The following is an 11,577-nucleotide window of genomic DNA, read 5'->3' as shown; positions in this document are numbered from 1 at the left end:
CAATGCCAAAGGACAACCAGGAGATTTGGATAGATAGTTGTGCTTTCTACACTCAAGTTGAGTATAGACATCGGCAGGCTAGATCCAACATAATGAAATATTTAAAAAAAAACTGATCCAGAGGCTGTAGAGATGGTTTGGTGGTTAAGAGCACTTACTTCACAATCATAATAGCCAGAGTATAGGACCCATTATCCATGTTCCAAGCAAGGTATGAAGATGGAATCACTGGGGCTTGCTGGCTTCCAGTTCTACCCAAGAAAACCATGCATGTCATGTTCAGGGAGAATTCCTACATCAAAGAAATAGATAAAGAGTGATAGAGAAAGACACTTGGTGCCCTCTACTGGCTTCTTAGCATGGGCACATACACATACACATCAATTATCCATTAGCTAATATTTTTTAAAAGATGCCTTAGCCATTAATAGTCAAAGTCAGGCTGGGGTACTCTAAGGACAGCACAGAGATATTCTGGTGATAATTTCAGAGATAAAGGCAGAATAAAAAATGTTTGTGAGATATTATTTGTCATTAAAAACTGGTGGTTTTTGTGTCTGCAGATAAATAGAAAACTACAAAAAGCTCAAGAATAAAGTATAATCAAGTGTAATTAGAAAAAATCTGGCTTACTTGAAGTGTTTTGTATACCTATAAAAGTTTCTTTCATAAAAACCAAGGATCATATAGAGGCTATGAGTCTAGCACATAGAAGATGCTCATTTAATTCCTGTTGTTATTTAGTAAGACACTTTAAATAGAAAAATGACAAAAATAATCAGATGTTTTCAGATAAATTCATATCTTCTACAGAAGAAAATATTTGGAATTTCAAGAAGATTGTATAAATAAATAAAAATGAATCTGAAGAAATCTTTTTTTTTTTGGTTTTTACTAGACAGGGTTTCTCTGTATTGTTTTGGAAGCTGTCAGTCCAGCCTGGCCTCGAACTCACAGAGATCCGCCTGCCTCTGCCTCCCGAGTGCTGGGATTAAAGGCGTGCACCACCACCACCCGGCAGAAATCATTTTTTTAAAATGCTTCCAAGAATATCATGTGAAGTTGAGTCATTTATTTTGGTGGTGGTGGTGGCACAGGCCTTTAATCCCAGCACTCAAGAGACAGAATCAGGTGGATCTCTGTGAGTTTGAGACCAGCCCAGTATACAGAGCTAGTTCCAGACTCCAAAGCCACAGAAACCTTGTCTCAAAAAATGTATATGTATAATATAGTATATACTATACATATATACTATATGACCATATATTCTTCAAAAGTTATTTTGGTAATGAGAATACTAAACAGAGAAAAGGCAGGTTTGGGAGAATGAAGACTTATTTTCCAAGCTAAAATGAGTCAAAATGTTTAGGTCAAAGAATGCACTGTATAGGTATGATAGCTCAACCTATAATCCCAGCATTTGGGTAGCTGAAGCAGAATTGACATGAGTTTGAGGCCAGGCTGGGATACATCTGTTCTAAGCAAGCCTGGGATACAGTTAGGCTATAGAAAAGTTCTTGTCAAAAAAAAAAAAAAAGAGGAGAAAAAGAACGACTTGTGAGCCAGGTGTTGGTGGCGTACACCTTTAATCCCAGCACTCAGGAGGCAGAGGCAGGCAGATCTCTGTGAGTTTGAGGCCAGCCTGGTCAGCGAGTTCCAGGACAGCCTCCAAAACAATACAGAGAAACCCTGTCTCCAAACACCAAAAAAAAAAGAATGACTTGTGTAGGTAATACTTGTCAGTAATGATGTGAAGAAGCTGTTTTAGCTGTTGCTTTGTAAATTTCATTCAGCTATGTCTACGGAGAACATGAGATTAAGCTGTACACAGGCAGCAGATTGTTATGGGTTAAGTGGTGAAGTTAAGAAATGCAGAAGAACTGATAGTGTCTACATAATGATTTTCATATGTTCATGAGTACATATACACCTGGGTGTGCATTGCTCGCTCTGCTCTGTTCCATTTTGTCTCAGACCTGGGGATTGAACACAGGGCCCTTCATACATTCTCTAATGAACCATACCCCTAGGCCCTCTCCAGAAGATCTTTGAGAATGAAAATTCAACAAAAATACACATTTTAAATGGAAGATAAAAGTCCCCAGCACATAGAGGATGTCCACTTACGGCACTCTACTGTGTCAATGAAGCTCTGAAATGAAATGCAGCATTTGTCAAAGAAACTTTGGCATTTAAAGGGGTACAAGAAAAAATTAAATCATATTTTAAAAATAAATTGAACAATTCTAGAAACCAGATTTAATGTGTTTCGCTTTTATAGAAAAAATGCTTATTTACAAAGTTTTAAAAGAAATAGTTCAATCTAATTAAATATGTAAATCCAAACTGGTCTGAAAGTGATTGGTTCTCTCCTAAGTTTATGGACCTTGTTTCTAACCATTCATCACCCTGATGATATTACTGGAAAGAAAGCTAACATGTGCAAATTTTTTAACTGATATAATCAAATATTGTCACCTACTCACTTGCAATCCAGATCTTTCCATGAAGAATCTGAATCATCATAAGGGACAGAAATGGGTTCACTTATGGAAAATCAAAAGGTAGCACTGTAGCTTTAGGCTAAGCTTACAGACTAGTACTATTAACATATTCTGGATTTGCTATAAGCAGACATCAAGGGTGCATCTTCAGATAGTGATGATTAATTCAATTTGGCAGGGTTATGGTTCAATCCTTGGGCAGTCTATAGAAAAAAAAGCAGTAGGATATATCAGAAAGAAAAATATGTATCCAGTCATAGGGAATATAAAACATAACTTATAGCCCAGGTCCAGACAGCCTCAGTGCAAAATTCTACCAGAAATTCAAAGACCAGCTTATACCAATTATTCTCAAAGTATTCCATGCAATAGAAGCAGAAGGGTCTTTGCCAAACTCTTTCTATGAGGCTTCAATAACCTTGATCCCCAAGGCACACAAAGACACAACTAAGAAAGAGAACTTCACACCAATATCCCTCATGAACATTGATGCAAAAATACTCAATAAAATACTGGTAAATCGGTTCCAAGAACATATCAAAACAATCATTCACCACAATCAAGTAGGTTTCATCCCAGGGATGTAGGGATGGTTCAACATACGAAAATCCATCAATGTAATCCACCATATAAACAAGCTGAGAAACAAAAATCACATGATCATCTCACTACATGCAGAAAAAGCCTTTGACAAAATCCAACACCCCTTCATGATAAAGGTCTTGGAGAGATGTGGGATAACAGGAGCATACCTAAACATAATAAAAGCTATATACAGCAAACCAACAGTCAACATCAAACTAAATGGACAGAAACACAGCGTGATTCCACTAAAATCAGAAACAAGACAAGGCTGCCCACTCTCTCCATACCTTTTCAATATTGTACTTGAAGTTCTAGCTAGAGCCATATGACAACAAAAGGAGATCAAGGGGATACAAATTGGAAAGGAAGAGGTCAAACTTTCACTATTTGCAGATGTTATGATAGTATACATAAGTGATCCAAAAAACTCTACCAGGGAACTCCTACAGCTGACAAATACTTTCAGCAAAGTGGCAGGATACAAGATCAACTCAAGGAAATCAGTAGCCCTACTATATACAGTTGATAAAAGGGCTGAGAAAGAAATCAGAGAAACATCACCCTTTACAATTGCCACAAACAACATAAAATACCCTGGGGTAACGCTAACCAAACAAGTGAAAGACCTGTATCGCAAGAACTTTGAGTCTTTAAAGAAAGAAATTAAAGAAGCCCTCAGAAAATGGGAAGATCTCCCATACTTTTGGATAGGTAGGATTAATGTAGTAAAAATGGCAATCCTGCCAAAAGCAATCTACAGATTCAATGCAATCCCCATTAAAATATCAGCACAATTCTTCATAGACCTTGAAAGAACAATAATCAATTTTGTATGGAAAAACAAAGACCCAGGATAGCCAAAACAACTTTACTCAACAAAGCAACATCTGGAGGCATCACCATCCCTGACTTCAAGCTATATTATAGAGCTATAGTCCTGAAAACAGCTTGGTATTGGCACAAAAATAGACAGGTAGACCAATGGAATCGAATTGAAAACCCTGATATTAACCCATACATGTATGAACATCTGATCTTTGACAAAGAAGCTAAAAATATACAATGGAAAAAGAAAGCATCTTTAACAAATGGTGCTGGCATAACTGGATGCTGGCATGTAGAAGAATGCAGATTGATCCATGTCTATCACCATGCACAAACTTAAGTCCAAATGGATCAAAGACCTCAACATAAATCCAGCCACACTGAACCTGTTAGAAGAGAAAGTGGGTGCTACCCTGTGGTACAGGAGACAGCTTCCTGAACAGAACACCAGTGACACAGACAGTGAGATCAACAATTAATAAATGGAACTTACTGAAACTGAGAAGCTTCTGTAAGGCAAAGGACACAGTCATCAAGACAAAAAGGCAGCCCACAGAATGGGAAAAGATATTCACTAACCTCACAACTAACAAAGGGCTGATCTCCAAAATTTACAAAGAACTCAAGAAGCAAGTCTCTAAAACACCAACGGATCCAATTAAAAAGTGGGCTACAGAACTACATAGAGAATTTTCAATAGAGGAGTCTAAAATGGCTGAGAGGCACTTGATAAAGTGCTCAACATCCTTAGTCATCCGGGAAATGCAAATCAAAACAACTCTGAGATACCATCTTACTCCTTCCTGTCAGAATGGCTAAAATCAAAAACACCAATGACAATTTATGCTGGAGAGGTTGTGGTGAAAGGGGAACCCTCCTCCACTGCTGGTGGGAGTGCCAACTTGTTCAGCCACTTTGGAAATCAGTATGGAGATTCCTCAAAAAAGTGGGAATAAGCCTACCACAAAACCCAGCAACTCCACTCTTAAGCATATATCGAAAAGATTCACATTCATACAACAAGGACATCTGTTCCACTATTTTCATAGCAGCATTATTTGTAATAGCCAGAACTTGGAAGCAACCTAGATGCCCCTCAACCAAAGAGTGGATAGAAAACATGTGGTACATTTACACAATGGAGTACTATTCAGCAGAAAAAAACAATGGAATCCTGAAATTTGCAGGCAAATGGATGGCACTAGACGAAACCATCCTGAATGAGGTAACCCAGTCACAAAAAGAGAAACATGGCATGTACTCTCTCATATATGGATTTTAGACATAGATCTGGGGAGTGCCAGCCTACAATCCCATGGCCAGAGATTCTGGGAAACAGAACTTTCATTCATTGGCTGATGGAAGCAGAGGCAGACTCCCACAGCTAAACACTGAGCTGAGCTCAAGGAATCCAGAGACAGAGAGGGAGGACTGATGAGCAAAGGGGTTAATACTGAGCTGGTTTAACACCCAGAAACAGCTGACCTGACAAAGGTTAACTTTTGAATCCCAGGCTGATGCCTGGGAATCCAGCATGGGACTGATCAAGACCCCCTGAACGTGGGTGTCAGTGAGGAGGCCTATGTAATCCACTGGGCCTTGGGTAGTAGATCAGTATTTATCCCAGGCACACAAATGGACTTTGGGTGCCCATTCAACAATGAGAGATGCATTCTCACCCTGGACTCTTGGGGGAGGGTCTAGGCCCTGCCCTGGATGAAATGACAGACTATGGACACCCCCATGGAGGGCCTCACCCTCCCTGGGGAAATAAGGGGATATTGGAGGCATTGGTGGGAGGGTGTGGGAGGAGGGGAGGGAAAGGGAGAGGGACCTGGAATTGATATGTGAAGCAACCTTGTTTCTAATTTAAATTTAAATTGAAAAATAAAAATTTTTAAAAACATAAATTATGGTTTAGAAGGAAATTTTGTGTACTCTTTATACTAGTCCTCATTAGAGCCAGATATCTTCTAATTGTCATTATAAATCTACACATAGATGACCCAAATGCAACATCATTATCAGTCAAACATCCAGCTAGGAACAGACAGAAGACAGTATATTCTTAAGGCCAGACATAAATTCATGGATAATTTGGTTCTAGTCATGGAGATGCTGAATCCATTTAAAAAAAGGAAGACACAGAACAACCCATGAACACTCAGACGATAACTGCAGGTGTCTGCCAGAATATTTGGAGAATCAATTACGGCCCATGAGAAGCTTGGGTGTACGAGACACAAGACCAGGGCCTATCCATTGTAAAGAAAACAACATGACGATTGGAGGTCTATGCACACAGTATATGCAGAAAACAGACATCTAATTATAGTCAACATACTGATAGTAAAAGGTAATCAGGAGATTGAAATGGACGGTCAGCTTTCGCCCATAGTCACTTTGAGTATGGTTATAAGCAGTTATGGTTCAACACATGAGGAAGACAAACGTGATAGTTAATCTCCACTGTCAACTTGGAAGGATTTAAAAGCATATACACACACATCTCTGAGTGTTTCTATAAGGATATTTCAGAAGGGTTTAAAACTATCCTCATAGGATGGGGTCTCAGGCTGAATAAAATTGAGAAGGCAGACTTAGAACTAGTATTCATTTCTTACCTTCCTAACTACAGACACAATGAGACCAATCATTTCACCTTCATTACCACAATGAACTGTATCCTCTCAAATTCAAAGCCAAATAAACACATCTCTTACATTTCTTTTATCAGGTATTATATAACAGCAATGAGAAAAGTAACTAGTCATGGAAAGTTAAGAGGATATTTGTAAACCTTCAGGATATCAACATGACCAGGAATACTCTAGATCCACCCAAGGATATAAGAGTCTAGTATAACAAGAGCAAATATTGCATTTCAATGAAAACAACCACACCTATCTGTATTAAGTATATGTAGACACCAGGGGTGCCAGTATAGGAATGATACTGACATACTCAGAACCTTCAAGTAGAAAGTCAACATCAGTCAGTTCATGGATGGTCCTAACATGATTAGAAAAAGTTCAGACAGAGAATCAGAGATAGAGACAGAGATCTAGACACCCAGGATCTTACCAAGAGCAGACACTATTTGGAAGGACTAGCCATGAACAGACAAAATCTAGTACCAAAACATGTAATTTTGGTATGGGCAAGCATAGATGGGTATGGACAGTCAGACACAATCACTTAATACAGGTTGAATTAATTATAAATGACAAGAGGATTCAATTATAGTCATCACAAAGCTGATGACAAATAGGAGACAGATAAATATGTTTTTCCTTCTCATAATAAACCAAAGTATGGCTATAGAGTCTGACCTAATACAAAAAGATGACAACTGCCACAGAAAAGTCAGAAAATAGTCCAGGATTCTAGACATCAACTCATAGGCAAACTGTATCTACCCATAGAGAATTTGTATTCAACACAAGAGAAAGATGTCAATCTATTCATGGGTGATCTAGAATCAGGGTCATCTCAGAAACAACCAGCTATATCAACGGAGTCCATAAGAAGAAAACATCAGTGATCTTATCTAGTAAATCAGAGTCATCGAAACACAACTATGATGTCAAAGTGGTGGTCAGAAACAACCCATGGATGACATAAGCCAACTGAAGAAATAGTACTAATCTGCTACAGCTTATCAGATAAGCACTAACTCCTGATCTGGCTCTGCCCATGGGACCACATGATCCAGCACAAGAGAAGCAAAGGTGCATAAGATGAGGCTCTCTGTCTCTGGGTCTCCTACCTTCCATTTGCGTTTCAACCCTTTAAAATACAATTTTCATTCCTTCTTGCAGACTTTCTTGCCTTATCCTCCATGTACTTACTTATAAGCCTTTGTATTTACATATTCTTGTTCCCTAAAGTTCTGTCCTCAATTATCTACCTGCTTAAATCTGTTTCTACTCTTATAATTTATAAAATAAGGTAAAGAGGTGAAATTCACTACTTGCTCAAAATATTTTATTGGGAATTCTCACTCAGTGAGACTGACGGAAAGAAAAACTCAGAAGCCCTGTCTCCAGAGCATTGCAGTCAGTGATCTGATACTAGGGAAACTAATACATTGTTTAGAGTGTATGGAACATAAAATCAGCAAAACCTTACTACTTCTGCTTCATACTTAACGGTTATTGCCAGACAACAAAAATCCTATGTAATGTTAACATTTAAACTTACACCACATAAGTACACTGAGGAGGATAAATACAAACTATCCCCTAATTATGGTTTGTTTAATATTCTGTCTCTTTCTGTGTGTGCGTGTGTATGCATGTGTATGTGTGTCTGTCTGTCTGTCTGTCTCCTTGTCTCTCTGTATGTATGTATGTATCTATCTATCTATCTATCTCATAAGTATCCTCCTTCATAGAGCTTAAGCTACAAAGAACTGTTGGAAATAACATAGGAGAAAAAGAATGGACAGAATGTTCTGCATCTCCTCATTATCCAGTAGATGGTGCTACAGACACATCTCACAGGCTTCCAGACCAGGAATGAGTTTGTTTATTCTTAAAGAGCAAATTTTCAATTTGGGGAGGCAATATTTTTCAACATCTTATTTTTTTCTATAATTAGAAGCCATAAATGTGATTTGAGGTTGACTTTTTTAATTTTTTCATTCTTACACACACACACACACACACACACACACACAAGTTTTGTTCATTGTCACTCCTGTTGTCCTTCTATTCCTTTCTCTCTTCCACTAAAACTCATCTTCTCACTTCTTCCTACCAAAACCTTGCTTTGATATTTTTTTTATCACCTACTAACTTTAATTATGGTTTGACTCAGGCTTGCATAAACATGAACTGGGGGTTATTTACTGGAACATGGACAACTTCTCAATGGCTTTCCTATTGGAGAAAATCACACAGAAGGTGAAATGGTGATGGCCCCAGTCTTGCACTTGTAGCCACAGCTGCAGTGAGTTCGTGAGTGGAATGTCTGCATCATGTCCAGAAGACACTGTTTCATCCAAACTATCTCTTACATTCTTTCTGTTTGGGGAGCAAAATTCTTTGGGTGAAACATTCTACTCCCTAAGAACTATCTGCAAAGCTCTATTTTTTCAAAAGAAAAAATAAACTTTACTTTTTCCAAAAGACAGTTGCCTGCTCACCACTTTCTAAGAATATGTAGATTTGTGGTTGAATCTTGCTTCATTTAATAGCTAGTTTAAAGTAAGTCACATCGTTTAATGTAATGCTGCATATCAGCACACAGTGCACAGTACTTTTGCAGAAAGGATAAAACAGTGTCTTTTTTCAACATATCAAAAGCACTACATCCAGGTGGTGGTGGCACTCGCCTTTGATACCAGCACTGGGGAGGCAGAGGCACATGGATCTCTGTGAGTTCCAGGCCAGCCTGTTCTACAGAGTGAATTCCAGGACAGCCAGGGCTACACAGAAAAATCCTGTCTCAAAAACAAACAACAACAACAAAACACTAAAAAACTAGATCCTGACACGTACCATAAAAAGCATTTTTCATGCAAAGCATGGTAGCAAATTCCCATGATATCAACATTCAGGAGAGAAAAGCAAGAGAATTGAGATTCAAGGCTAACCTGGACTATATAGCAGACTCTAGGATAGCCTAGGCTATGAAAGTTTGTCACTGACAGAAAGAAGGGAGAGAAGGGAGGGATCTTTTTATTGAAGCCTGTTATGATAAAGAAGAAAAGCATTAATTGAAATCATAGAGGAGCTTCCTTGCCCAACTGTGCTACCGTGGCATACACACTCAGGAAATCATGAACCTTAGCTTTAGAATCTCCAGGACAACCTCACTTTAATACAACCTGTATTCAATACGAAAAGAAAGGCCCAGAACACAATTTCAATAGGCACCTTGTTTTCATTATATGACCCAGGAAATAACACTTGACAAGATTCAGCTTGGTAAGGACATTCTGAAAATATAGCACTGAAAGGTTTAGTGTTTTTAAAAGCAAAGTACTACTTACAGGACACATGGCAGTCCCTATAAGATCCAGACAGCAAACTATTTCAGAAAGAACACACTGTCTTTTCATTTAGTTCAGATGTTAAATTTTTCTTTCATTTCCTTTTAATAGTAATGTTGTTCTGTCTTCTTTCCAGACATAGTGAACAACAGGTATGTGAGAGTCAGCAGCTCTGCTGTACCTCACAGTCCAGCCTTGTTCTCCCTGTGAGATTCTACTCTCCTGGAAAATCTTTCCAACAAGCAAATGGAGCAAAAGGTGATACCTGTGGCTCTTAGGCCATCACAAGCTCAGCACAGTTCACGTATGGCCACAGACCATAAAGCAGTGGTCCTTAATATTCCTAACCCTGTGGCCCTTTAATACAGTTCCTCATGCTGTGGTGACCCCCAACCATAAAATTATTTCATTACTACTTCATGGCTACAATTTTGCTATGGGTATGAATGGTAATGCAAATATCTGTGGTTTCAGATGGCCTTAGGCAACCCATGTGAAAGGGTCATTCTACCCCCAATGGAGTTGTGACCCACAGGTAGAGGACCACCACCATAAAGATTGTTTTCTACATTTACAACTGGTTGAAAGAGTCTATGACAAACAGAATTCTAAGATCAGTGTCATTCGTGAATTTTATCCAAACACAACCTTTTACACAAATGTCATCTACGGTGCTGGAAAGAAGGCTCCAAGATTAAGAATACTTACCAGATGCTCTGCCAGAGGACCCAGGGTTTGACCCCCAGCATCCATATGGCAGCTCACAACTATCTGTAACTCCAGTTCTGAAGGAACCCACACCCTCATCTAGCCTCCATGGGCACCAGACACACACGGCACACAGACATCCATGCAGACAAAATATCTATTTTAAAATACAATAATTTTAAAATACATTGTGTATGACTGTTTTCATGCTAGAATAGCAGGATTGAATAGCTGCATGAAAGATCACTTGGCCCACAAATCTGATCATATTTACGGTCTAGCCATTTACAGAAAATTTGCTGACACTTCGTTTAGAAGGACACTGGCTTCAAAGGCATGTTCACCTGCAACAGTCTCCTTACAACTCTTTCCTGCCTCTGAAATAACAGCTCTTCACTCAACAAACTCCACCTCCCCTTCACTCCCACAGCCTCAGTCACACCTTTAAGAAGGTCATTGCTCTTATGCTGTGTGCTGACCTGACCCAAATCAGGCATCCAGGGAAGCACAGCTGCAAAAGAGACGCTGACATTTCACCCTCGGGGTAGTTTCTGGGGGGTGGGGAGGGGGATATCTAAGGATAGTTGAATTTGGAATCATGGAGTTTGCCATTTGCCAAAATTTGCTACCGCCTTTACTCAAATTTGATGACTATATTCCACACATTTTAGGTTCTTTAGCTTAGGATATCTTCAATAAAATGTGTGTTATCCATTCACAATGGATAGAACTTGGGGACAAGATCCTCAAGAGTGAGCAGAGAATAGCTTGTTAATTCTCAATACAAGATTCAACAATATTCATGTGAAATCATGTCTTCCAAACTGAATATGGCATGAAAATAGACAGATCCTAGTTCTGGGGAAAAAAAGCATAGGTTGGTCTCTCTGTGCAGAGGTCTGAAGGCATGCCCTAATCCTTTTTTAATTCAACTCCAAGTGGCAATTTTTTTTGAAA

Source organism: Mesocricetus auratus, unplaced genomic scaffold, assembly GCF_017639785.1.
Source record: "Mesocricetus auratus isolate SY011 unplaced genomic scaffold, BCM_Maur_2.0 Super-Scaffold_100009, whole genome shotgun sequence".
NCBI lineage: Eukaryota > Metazoa > Chordata > Mammalia > Rodentia > Cricetidae > Mesocricetus > Mesocricetus auratus.
Note: the sequence above shows the minus strand (reverse complement) of the source record.